Source organism: Gorilla gorilla, chromosome 10, assembly GCF_029281585.2.
Source record: "Gorilla gorilla gorilla isolate KB3781 chromosome 10, NHGRI_mGorGor1-v2.1_pri, whole genome shotgun sequence".
Taxonomy (NCBI): Eukaryota; Metazoa; Chordata; class Mammalia; order Primates; family Hominidae; genus Gorilla; species Gorilla gorilla.
Window position 1 is genome coordinate 104,861,452 of NC_073234.2, and position 12,349 is coordinate 104,873,800.

At 41.3% G+C, this 12,349-nt stretch overlaps 1 protein-coding gene across 12 annotated transcripts in view; it reads right to left on the minus strand.

The window, feature by feature from the left end:
• The window catches only part of POC1B (POC1 centriolar protein B), a 171,595-nt gene that overhangs the window by 117,946 nt on the left and 41,300 nt on the right, over window positions 1-12,349 (minus strand). The window lies entirely within an intron of this gene.

Sequence of the window (12,349 nt, forward strand, 5' to 3'; positions counted from 1 at the left end):
TTCAGCCTCGACCTCCAGGGTTCAGGTGATCTTCCCACCTTAGCCTCCCAAATAACTGGGATTACAGGCTTGTGCCACCTTGCACAGCGAAGTTTTGTAATTTTTGTAGAGACAGGGTTTCGCCATGTTGCCCAGGCTGGTCTTGAACCCCTGGGCTCAAGCAATCCTCCTGCCTTCACCTCCCAAAGTGCTAGAATTACAGGCGTGATCCACTGTGCCCAGCCCAGAATGAGGAAATTCTTGAACTTATTTCTAGTAAAACTGATTCACATGTCCTTGAAAATAGCCCAAATTATATAACAGGAGTCTTTTTAACTTGGAATCTACAGAGTTCCTGTAATTGTATGTAAAAATTTTATGTCTATATTCATAGTCATAGTTACTTGTTCATTACAGAACCAAAAACGTCCATGAACCATGAAAAGTCTTAAAGTGCTTTCATAAGGCCACGTGTGGTGGCTCATGCCTGTAATCCCAGCACTCTGGGAGGCTGAGGCAGGCAGATCATTGAGGCCATCAGTTTGAGACAAGCCTAGGCAATATGGTGAATCCCCATCTCTGCTAAAAATGCAAAAATTAGCTGGGCGTGGTGGTGCATGCCTGTAATCCCAGCTACTTGGGAGGCTAAGGCAAGAGAATCAGGGAGGCGGAGGCTGCAGTGAGCCAAGATCGCACCACTGCACTCCAGCCTGGGTGACAAAGTGAGACTGTCTAGATGATAGATAGATAGATAGATAGATAGATAGATAGATAGATAGATAGATAGATAGACAGACAGACAGACAGACAGATACTTTCATAAAAAATTCAAATTTTCCTTTGGCTATTTCTTATCTTCAGAATACATTTTCTATAAAAACACATTCCCAGCACTCAGGGCTCTGGGACCAAACAGGGCAGGCACTATTTCATGTCCCGTAAGACACAAATCATTAGTAAGGGGAACTCTGAAGCCAACAGCTCTTCAGTAGTAGGAGGAAGCAGTAAAAAGTAGTGGAAATAAGACTGCTCAGTAAATACTAAGTCCTGAATTCTAGGGCCAGTTCTGCAACTGTCCAGCTATGTAATCTTGTAAACTCACAACCGTAATGGCCACCATTTTCTATTTGTATAATGAAGGAGTCTGGATTGAATCAGACCTAAAATTTTCACAGACTCTAAAAATTTGGCAGTCTCAGAGTTTGCTTTGATAGAATTTGATGTTTACAGATTGAAGGTGAAGTTCAAGTCAATAAGCAAAACATTTATTTTTTTTAAGTGTTGGTCAGCATTAGAAGAGAAACCATCTGTTGACTACAGTAGCAGGATTCATTTCTGCAACTGCTGAGAGACAAAAAGCAGACGAAAAATATGTAAAAAGATGAAGCATGCCATGAAAATTACTTGTTGGGGAATTTACCATCTTTGTGCCCAGACTTCCTTCCTGGAATCTCCACCCATGAGTACAACTGCTTGCTGGGCATCCCCTTTTGGATATCCTGCAGGAACCTCCAGCTCTGAACTTGCCCAAATGAATTCACCCTCTTCCTCTTGAAGAGGAAGGTTCTCTTCTACTCCTCTTTATTCAGTGTTTTCTTTCTTAGTAAATGGTTTCTCAGGCCAGAAACTCAGGGGTCTGGCTTGATTCTTCTTTCTCTTCTACTTCCCCACATTCCAATCCATTATTGGGTCCTGCCTCCTTAAACCACAATTGGCCCTGTTGTCTTCCACTCTCCACAAGCAACAAAAGTGATCTTTAAATCTTAAATCAAATTGGGTCATCTTTCTGCTTAAAACCTTCAGTGGTTTCATGTTTCCTTTGGGGAGAAGTGTGACATGCTCATAGCTCTCTAGGACCTATCCTCCTGCGTCTTCATCACCCTCCTCTTCTTTACCTTCTCTTAGGTCCCTTGCTCTTGCTCAGATGTTTCCCTGTGCCTCAAACACTGCCCCCTAGTCTTTACCTAGTTTAAAATCTATAACAAGGATTTTACACCTCCTTCAAGCTCTCTGCTTCAATGTCACTTCCTCAGGAACGGCCTTCCTGAACACTGTCACCAGTAGGCTAGCACCCCAAGATGTGTTCTTGGAGTTGCCCACAACCACATTCATTCATTCATTCATTCATTCATTCATTTATTGATAGACTCTTGCTCTGTAGCCCAGGCTGGAGTGCAATGGCGGGATCTTAGCTCACTGCGACCTCTGCCTCCTGGGTTTAAGCGATTCTCATGCCTCAGCTACCCTGCTTCCCCAGGTAGCTGGGATTACAGGCATGTGCCACCATATCTGGCTAATTTATGTATTTTTAGTAGAGATGGGGTTTTGCCATGTTGGCTAGGCTGGTCTTGAACTCCTGGCCTCAAGTGATCCACCCGCCTCAGCCTCCTAAAGTGTTAGGATTACAGGCGTTAAACACCGCGCCTGGCCCCACATCCACATTTATACCTCAGTGCTCCACGCTGGCTTCCCTAATAGAATATAAGCAAGAAGAGGCAACTCACATCTGTCTCACTCAATGCTCTATCCCCAGACACAGTGCCTGGCACTGAGTAGGTCCTTAGTAAATGTTTAGGAAATTAAAAGAAAAAGTTTTAAGGGAATTTAAACTAACTTAATATTATATATAGCCAATGTAAGCTGAGAAAAATCTTTGCAATTTGTTGCACAACAATGTGAATATACCTAATGCCACAGAACTGTATACACAAAAATGGTTAAAATGGTAAATTTTGTTATATATATTTTACCACAATTTCACAAAATCTTTTCAATTCAGATAGTCAAAAGATCACTTTGTAATCCTATCAACAACCGAAAATTATAGGCAGATATTTACTCCCAAAAAATCAATGCTGGAAAAGCAATAGACTCGGAAAAGTTCTCTACTACATTAACTTCTACTTATTTTTTATTAAGAACACTATAAAGAAATGTAAGTTATCCCACAATACGTGCATTGTTTTTAAAAACAAAGGGCTATACTAATTTTAACTTTTAGAAAAATTCTTTTGTAAGTAAAAAGATATTTCTCACCTACATACATGTATTTCAAATGATGTTTTCTTCATCATATGTTTAAAAGTTGAGAAATAGAAAATTTTAAAAGTCCAGATCTTGTCACTCAAACACAATTACACTTAATATCTTGTGTATAACAGATACCTCATCTTTTGTTCATGCATAGGTCTTTTATAATATAACCACTGCATTCCATTTCCCCATGTAAACATATTTTCATGCCATAACTTGCATATATACTCCCTTTTTACTGGTTACATCATAATCTAACTATATTTAACTAGGTTTTTTATTTGAAATAAAAATTGGAAAAATTGGTTATTTCTAATTTCTCATCATTTCAAATTATACTGAAAGCACCACCTTTGAATACAAAGCTTTTTCATGTGATTGCAAAAAAGTATTTATTTTGGACACATTTTTGGTTGTAGAATCACTGCAACAAAGATGCCTGACATATTTTGCAAGTAGACTTATAAAAAGACTATACTATTTACATTTTAAAAGCATGAATGTATTTCCCAATATATGGTATACCTTATTTATTTAAATTAACCTTTGTTAAATTAGATTATAACAAAGGTTAGTCTAGAGAAACTACCTATTCACCTCCTCTTACACTAATGGGCACCATCTCTGTGCCACATTGAATAAGCTTGGACTCCAAGAACAAACTCATAGAAAGTACTGGGCACGGAGATAGACACAGAATTTTAATTACTTAAGTCCATGGCATACATTTAAAATTCAAATACTAAAGGCAGAAACAATTGCTCTACTGATCCTCTACATTCATTTAAGTACACTATCCATGCACTGGGAGGAAAAGCAGTACCATTTGGATTATTTTAAATATCTAGTTGTTTAATTCATCTAAATTTTTTTGGTAAAATATTCAACTTTATATTTTTCCAAATATAAATCTAGTTATCTTAACTACATATTAAATAGACCATATATTTCCCCACTGATTGGAAATGCCACATTTATTGTAAGTTCTCATATACACATGTATCTGCTTCTGGGCTTTATATGACCTCTTTTCTTAATCCTGTACCATTATCACCATATTTTAATTACTATGGTTTTATATTATGTTTTGAAAACTGGTTGGACAAGTTTCTTCTTTCGTTTTCTTTTTTTGAGACAAGGTCTCACTCCATTAGTCAGGCTGAAGTGCAGTGGCACCGTCTCAACTTACCGCAGCATAGGCCTCCCAGGCTCAGGTGATCCTCCCACCTTAACCTCCAAAGTAGCGGGAATACAGGTGCATGCCACGATGCCCAGATAATTTTTGTATTTTTTGTACAGATGGGGTTTTGCCAGGCTGCCCAGGCTGGTCTCAAACTCCTGGACTCAAGCAATCCACTCACTTCTTGCAAGACACTGATAAGTCATAAAGCTAATTTATAATTCTTTTTTTTTTTTTTTATAGAGTCTCACTCTGCTGCCAGTCTGGAGTGCGGTGGCATGATCTCGGCTCACTGCAACCTCTGCCTCCAAGGTTCACACGATTCTTGTGTCTCAGCCTCCCGAGTAGCTGGGAATACATGTGTGTGCCACCATGCCTGGCTAATTTTTGTATTTTTTTTTTTTTTTTTTTTGAGACGGAGTCTCGCTGTTGCCCAGGCTGGAGTGCAGTGGCAAGATCTCGGCTCACTGCAGGCTCCGCCTCCTGGGGTTCACGCCATTCTCTTGCCTCAGCCTCCTGAGTAGCTGGGACTACAGGCGCCCCCCACCTCACCCGGCTAATTTTTTGTATTTTTAGTAGAGATGGAGTTTCACCATGTTAGCCAGGATGGTCTCGATCTCCTGACCTTGTGATCTGCCCGCCTTGGCCTCCCAAAATGCTGGGATTACAGCTGTGAGCCACCACGCCCAGCCTAATTTTTGTATTTTTAATAGAGATGGGGTTTTGCCATGTTGGCCAGGCTGGTCTCAAACTCCTGGCCTCAAGTGATCCACCTGCCTCAGCCTCCCAAAGTGCTGGGATTACAGGTGTGAGCCACCTGGCCCTAATTGTCAGGGCCTAATTGTTAGGGCCTAATTGTTAGGGCCATGTTGGCCAGGCTGGTCTCAAACTCCTGGCCTTGAGTGATCCACCCGCCTCGGCCTCCCAAAGTACTGGGATTACAGGTGTGAGCCACCTGGTTCTAATTGTTTTCTTGTCAATTTTCCTTGGCTATTCTTGCACATTTATCACATCCATGTGAATTTTAAAATTAACTTGTCAGGTTCCACTAATTCCTTGGACAGAATTTCCAGTTCTGGCCATGGGGTAAGTAAAGGTTATCAGACTTACTTCCCTACCATAAACAACCATACAACTGCCAAATATATGAAGCAACTGTTTTTAGGAACTAGGCAAGAGACAGCATAGGGTTACAAATCTTGAGAGATGGGAAACACATGAGATAAGCACAAAATCTGTCCCAGATTTCTACATGGGAGCACTTTTTAAATCTTAGTACATGGAAGTAGAGCCCAAGGAGATAACAGCAGTCTCACTGGGCACGGGAAACAGAAATCAGAACTCAGGGCTGCTAACGGGCTGAAATTTTGAGGACAGGGTACAAGAGAAGATTTACGAAGAGCAGAATCCCCGAAAATTCTGCATTGGAAAAAAAATTTACAAGGAACCCCCTTGTATACAATACAATCCCCTTTGTATTGTCAAATACAAAGCTGCCCGTGCAGAGGCAACAAGGCTTGGCAGAGAACAACTACTGGGAGGCTGTGAACAGAACAAAGATTACAGAGGTTACACAGAACTGAGAGATGCTCAAGCTCTGACCAGCCTTTTCTGAATACTCCAGGTATTCAGTTGAAATGCTAGAAGGGCCAGTGGCACTACAGCCCATGAGTAAAGACTACACTAGATCCACCCTACACAGGCTAAATCCAAGCCTCAACAGAATCTCTTTATCTCTTTGGGCAAGCAGAAAGTTAATTTCATACCAGAACAAAACTTAACACTCTTTAGACAACGACAGCATAATCTAAACTCAAAAAATTTAGCCGTGTTTGGACATACAATTAAAAAATCACAGGACATATGAAGAAGCAGAAAAATTTGACCCAGATATGGCATAGATGTTGGAATTAGCACTGTAAAACAATTATTATAAATATGTTCAAGGATTTAAAGGAAAAGACGGGCATCATGGGCAAACCAATGGAGAATCTCACCAGAGAAATGGATACAGTTAATTGGATCCTACAGCAGAACAGACCAGTGAACTTGAGGATAAGGCAATAGAAATTATACAAACTGAGCACAGGGAGAAAAAATGGAAAAATATGAACAAAGCCTCAAAAAACTGTGGGACAATATCAAGTGGTCAAACATACATGAATCTGGAGCTTCAGAAAGAGATGAGAAAGAAATTAGGGAAGAAAAATATATGAAGAAAGGACAACAATTTTCACAAATATGATGAAAAATATCAATCCATAGATCCAAACAGTTCAGTGAACTATAAGAAAAACAGATAAAACCATACCTAGGCCCATTATGGTCAAATTGCTGAAAATAAAAGATCTGAGAGCAGCAGAGAAAAAAGATACATTATATATAGGGGAATTACATTAAAATGATTGCTGGCTTAACATTAAAAAAATGCAAACTAAAAGACAATAGAATGACATCTTAGTCCATTCAGGCTGCTATAACAAAATACTGCACACTGGGTAGCATATAAACAACAGAAATTTATTTCTCACAGTTCTAAAGGCTAAGTTCAACATCAGAGCACCAGCAGATTTGGTGTCTAAGGAGGGCCTGTGATACAATTTGGCTGTGTACCCACCCAAATCTCATCTTGAACTATAGTTCCCATAATCCTCACTTGTCATGGGAGGGACCTGGTGGGAGGTAATTGAATCATGGGGGTGGTTACCCTAACGCTATTCTTTTTTTTTTTTTTGAGATGGAGTTTCGCTCTTGTTGCCCAGGCTGGAGTGCAACGGCTCACCTCAACCTCCACCTCCCAGGTTCAAGCGATTCTCCTGCCTCAGCCTCCCATAGCTGGGATTACAGGCATGCTCCACCACGCCCAGCTAATTTTTTTTGTATTTTTAGTAGAGACGGGATTTCTCCAGGTCTCAGGTGATCCACCCACCTTGGCCTCCCAAAGTGCTGGGATTACAGGTGTGAGCTACCACGTCCGACATGCTATTCTTTTTATAATGAGTGAGTTCTCACGATATTCGATAGTTTTATAAGGGGCTTTTCCCCCTTTTGCTCAGCACTTCTCCTTGCTGCCACCATGTATTTGCTTCCCCTTCCACCACGATTTGTAAGTTTCCTGAGGCCTCCCAGCTCTGCGGAACTGTGAGTCAATTAAACCTCTCCTTTATAAATTACCCAGTCTCAGGTATGTCTTTATTAGTAGTGTGAGAACAAACTAATACAGCCTGTTTCCTGGCTCATAAATGACACCTTCTTGCTGTGTCCTCACATGGTGAGAGGTAAGGGTCTCTCTGGGGCTTCTTTTATAATGGCATAAATCCCATTCATGAAGGGTGTGCTTCATGAGCTAATCACCTCCCCAAGGCCCCATCTTTTAATACCATCACCTTTGGCGTATGGATTTCAACACATGAATTTTTTGGGAGACACAAACTCAGACCATAGTAAATGACATCATTAAAGCACTAAAAGAAAAAAATTATCTGCCAAACTAGAATTCCACATCTCAGCAAAAATATCCTTTACAAAGGATAAACAAGAAGTTGAGAGAATTAATCCATCACCAGGAGACCTTCACTACAAGAAATGGTAAGTGCAGGCCGGGCGCGGTGGCTCACGCCTGTAATCCCAGCACTTTGGGAGGCCGAGGCGGGCGGATCACGAGGTCAGGAGATCGAGACCATCCTGGCTAACATGGTGAAACCCCGTCTCTACTAAAAATACAAAACATTAGCCGGGCGTGGTGGCGGGCGCCTGTAGTCCCAGCTACTCGGGAGGCTGAGGCAGGAGAATGGCGTGAATCCGGGAGGCGGAGCTTGCAGTGAGCTGAGATTGCGCCACTGCACTCCAGCCTGGGCGACAGAGCCAGACTCCGTCTCAAAAAAAAAAAAAAAAAAGAAATGGTAAGTGCAGTGTTTTAGGCAGAAGAGAAATGATATCAGATGGAAACTTGGATCTACACAAATGAATAAAGAATGCTGGAAGTAGCAAATATGGGGGTAAATATAAAAGACTTTTTTGTTTCTTATTTTCTTTAAAGAAAATTGGCTGCTTAACATATTGTGAGCTTACGCCATATGCAGGTGTAAATGGTCAAGAAGTAAATGGAGATATAGTTCTGTAAGTTCTAACATTATACATAAAACAGCATCAAATTAATTCAAGAGTAGACTGTGATAAGTTAAGGATGCATATTGTAATCTCTAGAGGTTACCACAAAACAAAAAAGACAAAGAGAAAAGAGTAAGATGGTAGACTTAAATCCAATCACAGGACTGATTACATAAATTTAAACAGACTAAGAACTCCACTTAAAAAGCAGAGATTTTCAGACCCAACTACTTTGAAATAAAAGGACCTTCTTTTTAAGTTTACTACACAACATATATTTAATAGATGATAGTAGCTATCTATATTAGCAATCCCCAAAACTATGTGCAAATATGTGAAACGACTTTTGAATATCAGCTGACAGTGGCTCCAGTATAATCCCTAGGGGGAGGACTGGCATGTGAGGATAGTTAATAGCTGACATTAATTGGCATTTTACATTCATTAACTCATTTAATCTTCACAGTGACCTTATAAGGAAGGCACTTCCATTGTACTCAATTTATATGAGAGCAGACTAATGCCCAGAGAATGTGATGTGCCCAAGTAACATGCTAGTGAGCCCAGGCTCTTAACTACTCTATGCTGCCTCTCTGCTGAAACTAATCACTGTACTGCATCGCCTGAAAGATACTACGTCAACAGAGAGGAGGTGTGCAACAACTGCAACAAGCAAAGAGCAAGAGCTGGTCAGCAGCCTCCATCCTGGCTCAGGGGAAGGGTGACTGACCAGCAGTACTGATCACTGGCAGGTGTGTGGATGGGGAGATGGGCCCACCTCACTATCCTAACCTGAGAAAACTATCTAACAAGATTTTTTCTACAAACAACTCTTGCTTTAGTCCCAGGGCTCACTGAAAAGCCTTCTGATTATATCCTGACTTGGCAAAAGAAGGCCCTGACTAAGGCATGCAAATGTTCCAGGCTCTCTGGCAGTTAGCATTGTCATTAAAAATAAGTAAACTGGCATCTGACTTATGTTTCAGACTCTCCTAAACTTATTAAACATGACTCAAGCTCCCCAGAGCTTTCTCACCTTCAGGTATAGAGTGAAAATAGGACTTCTAGTCCTGCACATCTTTGAGAGTCCTGGATTAGAATGATTTCATCAAGGTTAAGTTCTCATGGGAAGATGCACAAAACACTCTGGGAGGCTGGGCCTCGGTGGTCAATCAGGCCCTCCAGACACTGGTCTAAACTCTCTTGTTCTAACTGCAATAAGGTAAGCCAAGAAGATATATTATAATACATGCATGAGAAAGAATCTGTAAGCATGTTGTAGTGTACATAAATAAAAAGTTGCCAAGAAGATGAAATCCTTATTCATTAAATTTAACCAACTTATTCATCAAAGAACATTCCTTGAGGACGGCCTCTGCAGAGTTTCACATTAATCATTCACTCCAAACAGTAAGAAAACTGATTTTTAAAAAAAAATCCCTCAGAACCTTAAGGTACCGATAAGATAAAGACAGTCCATGAAGGCCAGGTGTGCCAAGTCAGCAACTGGCCAATTGAACAAGAGTCAACCAAAATGGACAAAGAAAGCAGTGAAACCATATAAACATCTCCATGTAAAACATGCATGCACCAGTACTCCTGGATTTGCTAGAAAGGATTCACAAAAATAACTCTTCTCTGAAGAAATCCATGAAAATTACCTTTGCTTTAGAGATAAACCTAAGCCTACTCAGCAACCTTTCACTGATTCATTCAACCATATTTTTGCACAACCCCTGACCCTTTCCCACCCTGTAGCTGATACTCTACAGTGCTTCTCAGATCATATCTGACCTATCTTGAACACTCTCCTGACACCGACCTTACTAACTTCCACAATATAGTCAAGTCTTGGCTGAAACATCACCTTGGTAAATATGCCTTCCCTGACCTTGATATGTAAAAGACCACCTCCCAAACCCACCGCTCTTCATCTTGTTACCCCCTACATCATTTTTCTCCAGAGTACTTATCACTAATATATTTGCTGTCTGTCTCTCTTCAGTAAAGGAAGCTCCACGAGAGTAGGAATTTTGTGTTTTATTTTCTGCTGTATTCATACAATTTAGAACAGTGCCTGGCAAGAGAATACAACATAAATACTTGTAATTCGAAGTCTAATAGGGAAGAGAGGCCTAAGCTGATAAACAGGCCTCATAAGAAGGGCAATGTGATGGCATAAAGGAGTCACAATAAGCTTGGCCCAGGAGAAGCAGAAACCTTTCTTGGAGGAAGAGATGCAGAGCAGGTTGTGAAGGAAGGGTGGAAGCAGGGGGCGTCCCAGCATGGAAATCACCATATGGAAAGGCACAAGGCAAAAAGGGTCATTCACACTTGAGGAGACTTGTCTGGCTGCAAGAAGGTGAATGGTGAAAGTGACAGAAGAAAGAAAGTGACAAAAGAAAGATAGGAGGGCAGTGCACACACACGCCAGGACAAGGAGTCACTGAGGGGTTTTAAGGCAAGAAACAGCATGACCAGATTTGTTTTTCACAAAAGCAGAGATGCAGGGGTGGAGGGTGGGAGGAGGTAATCTGTAGTCTGAGAGACCATTTAGGAGATTCCTGCAAAAGTCTCCACAAAGGCCAATGGTGCTAAAACTACAGCAGCTGCGTTGAGGATGGAGATAAAACGAATGTCTTGACCGGGTAAGAAGATTTCACTTTTCAAAACTCTGCTCCAGTATCACTTCCTATGGAAAGCATCTTTTTTAGGATAAAACAAAAAAGGAAAAGGCAACTTTTAAAAACTCTCTCTTTCTCTCTCTCTCTCTCTCTCACACACACACAGACACACACACACACACACACAGACACACATACACACACTCTCTATAATACTTTCAGGTATGGCTGTATCCAGAAACCAAATCATATGATTAGACAGAAATTCATTCTGTCTTCATCTCACAGCTCTGCTCTCTTCTGAATTAATATTATTTTTAGGTCAGTTCTTTGCCCAGGGTGTCCCTCAGCAGTCACAGGCTTAAATAAGCCTAAACACTGCCAACCAAGAGGAAAGGCCCATGGTTCCAACAAGACTCACTCCTCCAGGAGGGGATGCTATGTTTCCGTGGGTGAGCCTGAGCTGACTGTCCGCTGCTGGAACTGGAGATAGGGCCACTCCTGCACTCCTGCACATGACACGGAGAGGACCAAGGGGGCAGGCTGGTTCCTCAGGGCAAGCTTGAGCACTGCTACCAGAAAACAGGGAATAGGCAGACAAAAGTGCAGAGTTCCACCATCGTTTTCTTCTCTCAAATTGATAAAGGGGAAGAACATTTTCAGTGACTCCTCCCCGGTTCCAGAGTTTCTCCCTAAATAGCACCCAGCTGGAAGAGAGGTAGTCTTATGGCATCACTCAGTCCCAAACACCATCAACTGATACTTCTTATCCTCAGTCCAGTGAGAGAAGCCTCAATACACTCAAGTTCCAAAGAGGCTGAGAGCAGGGAGCTAACTTGCTCTAGGGTGATGCTGTGGTGCAGGCAGGCATATGAATATTGGATAGTTTTGTCCCATATGCTCCCTGTGTTCTGATCACAGCTGAATAATTAATGTTCCTGGAGCACACTATGTACCTGCAGGCCACAGTGCTTTGCTCCTCCTGGCTCCCTCATGAAGACAGCTTGCCTTCCCTCTTCGCACCTGACAAATATGCCGCTGCCTCCTCTTTGCCTTCTCTCCCCTCAGCTCTGGGCCTGAAACGGCTTTCTTGACTTTTCCTCACACAAATCTTGTTCAATTCTCACTTATTTATTACTCCCTTATCATCTTTTGTGCCACTTTTTCCCTTAGGACACACCATTTTATAACTATTTAGTATCTATGTTTCCCCACTGAACTAACTGTCGGCTCCCTGAGGCCAAGACTGTGTCTTTCATCTCTACATACTTAATACAGCTATATGGTACAGGGCAGTGACTATACTTATTAAAGTAATATTTTGAAGACCAAATTTCACATTATTGGGACTTTTCATAAATTGTCTTACATTAGGATTACCCTTTGATAAAAGACTTATATATAGATGATTCAATACAAGGAC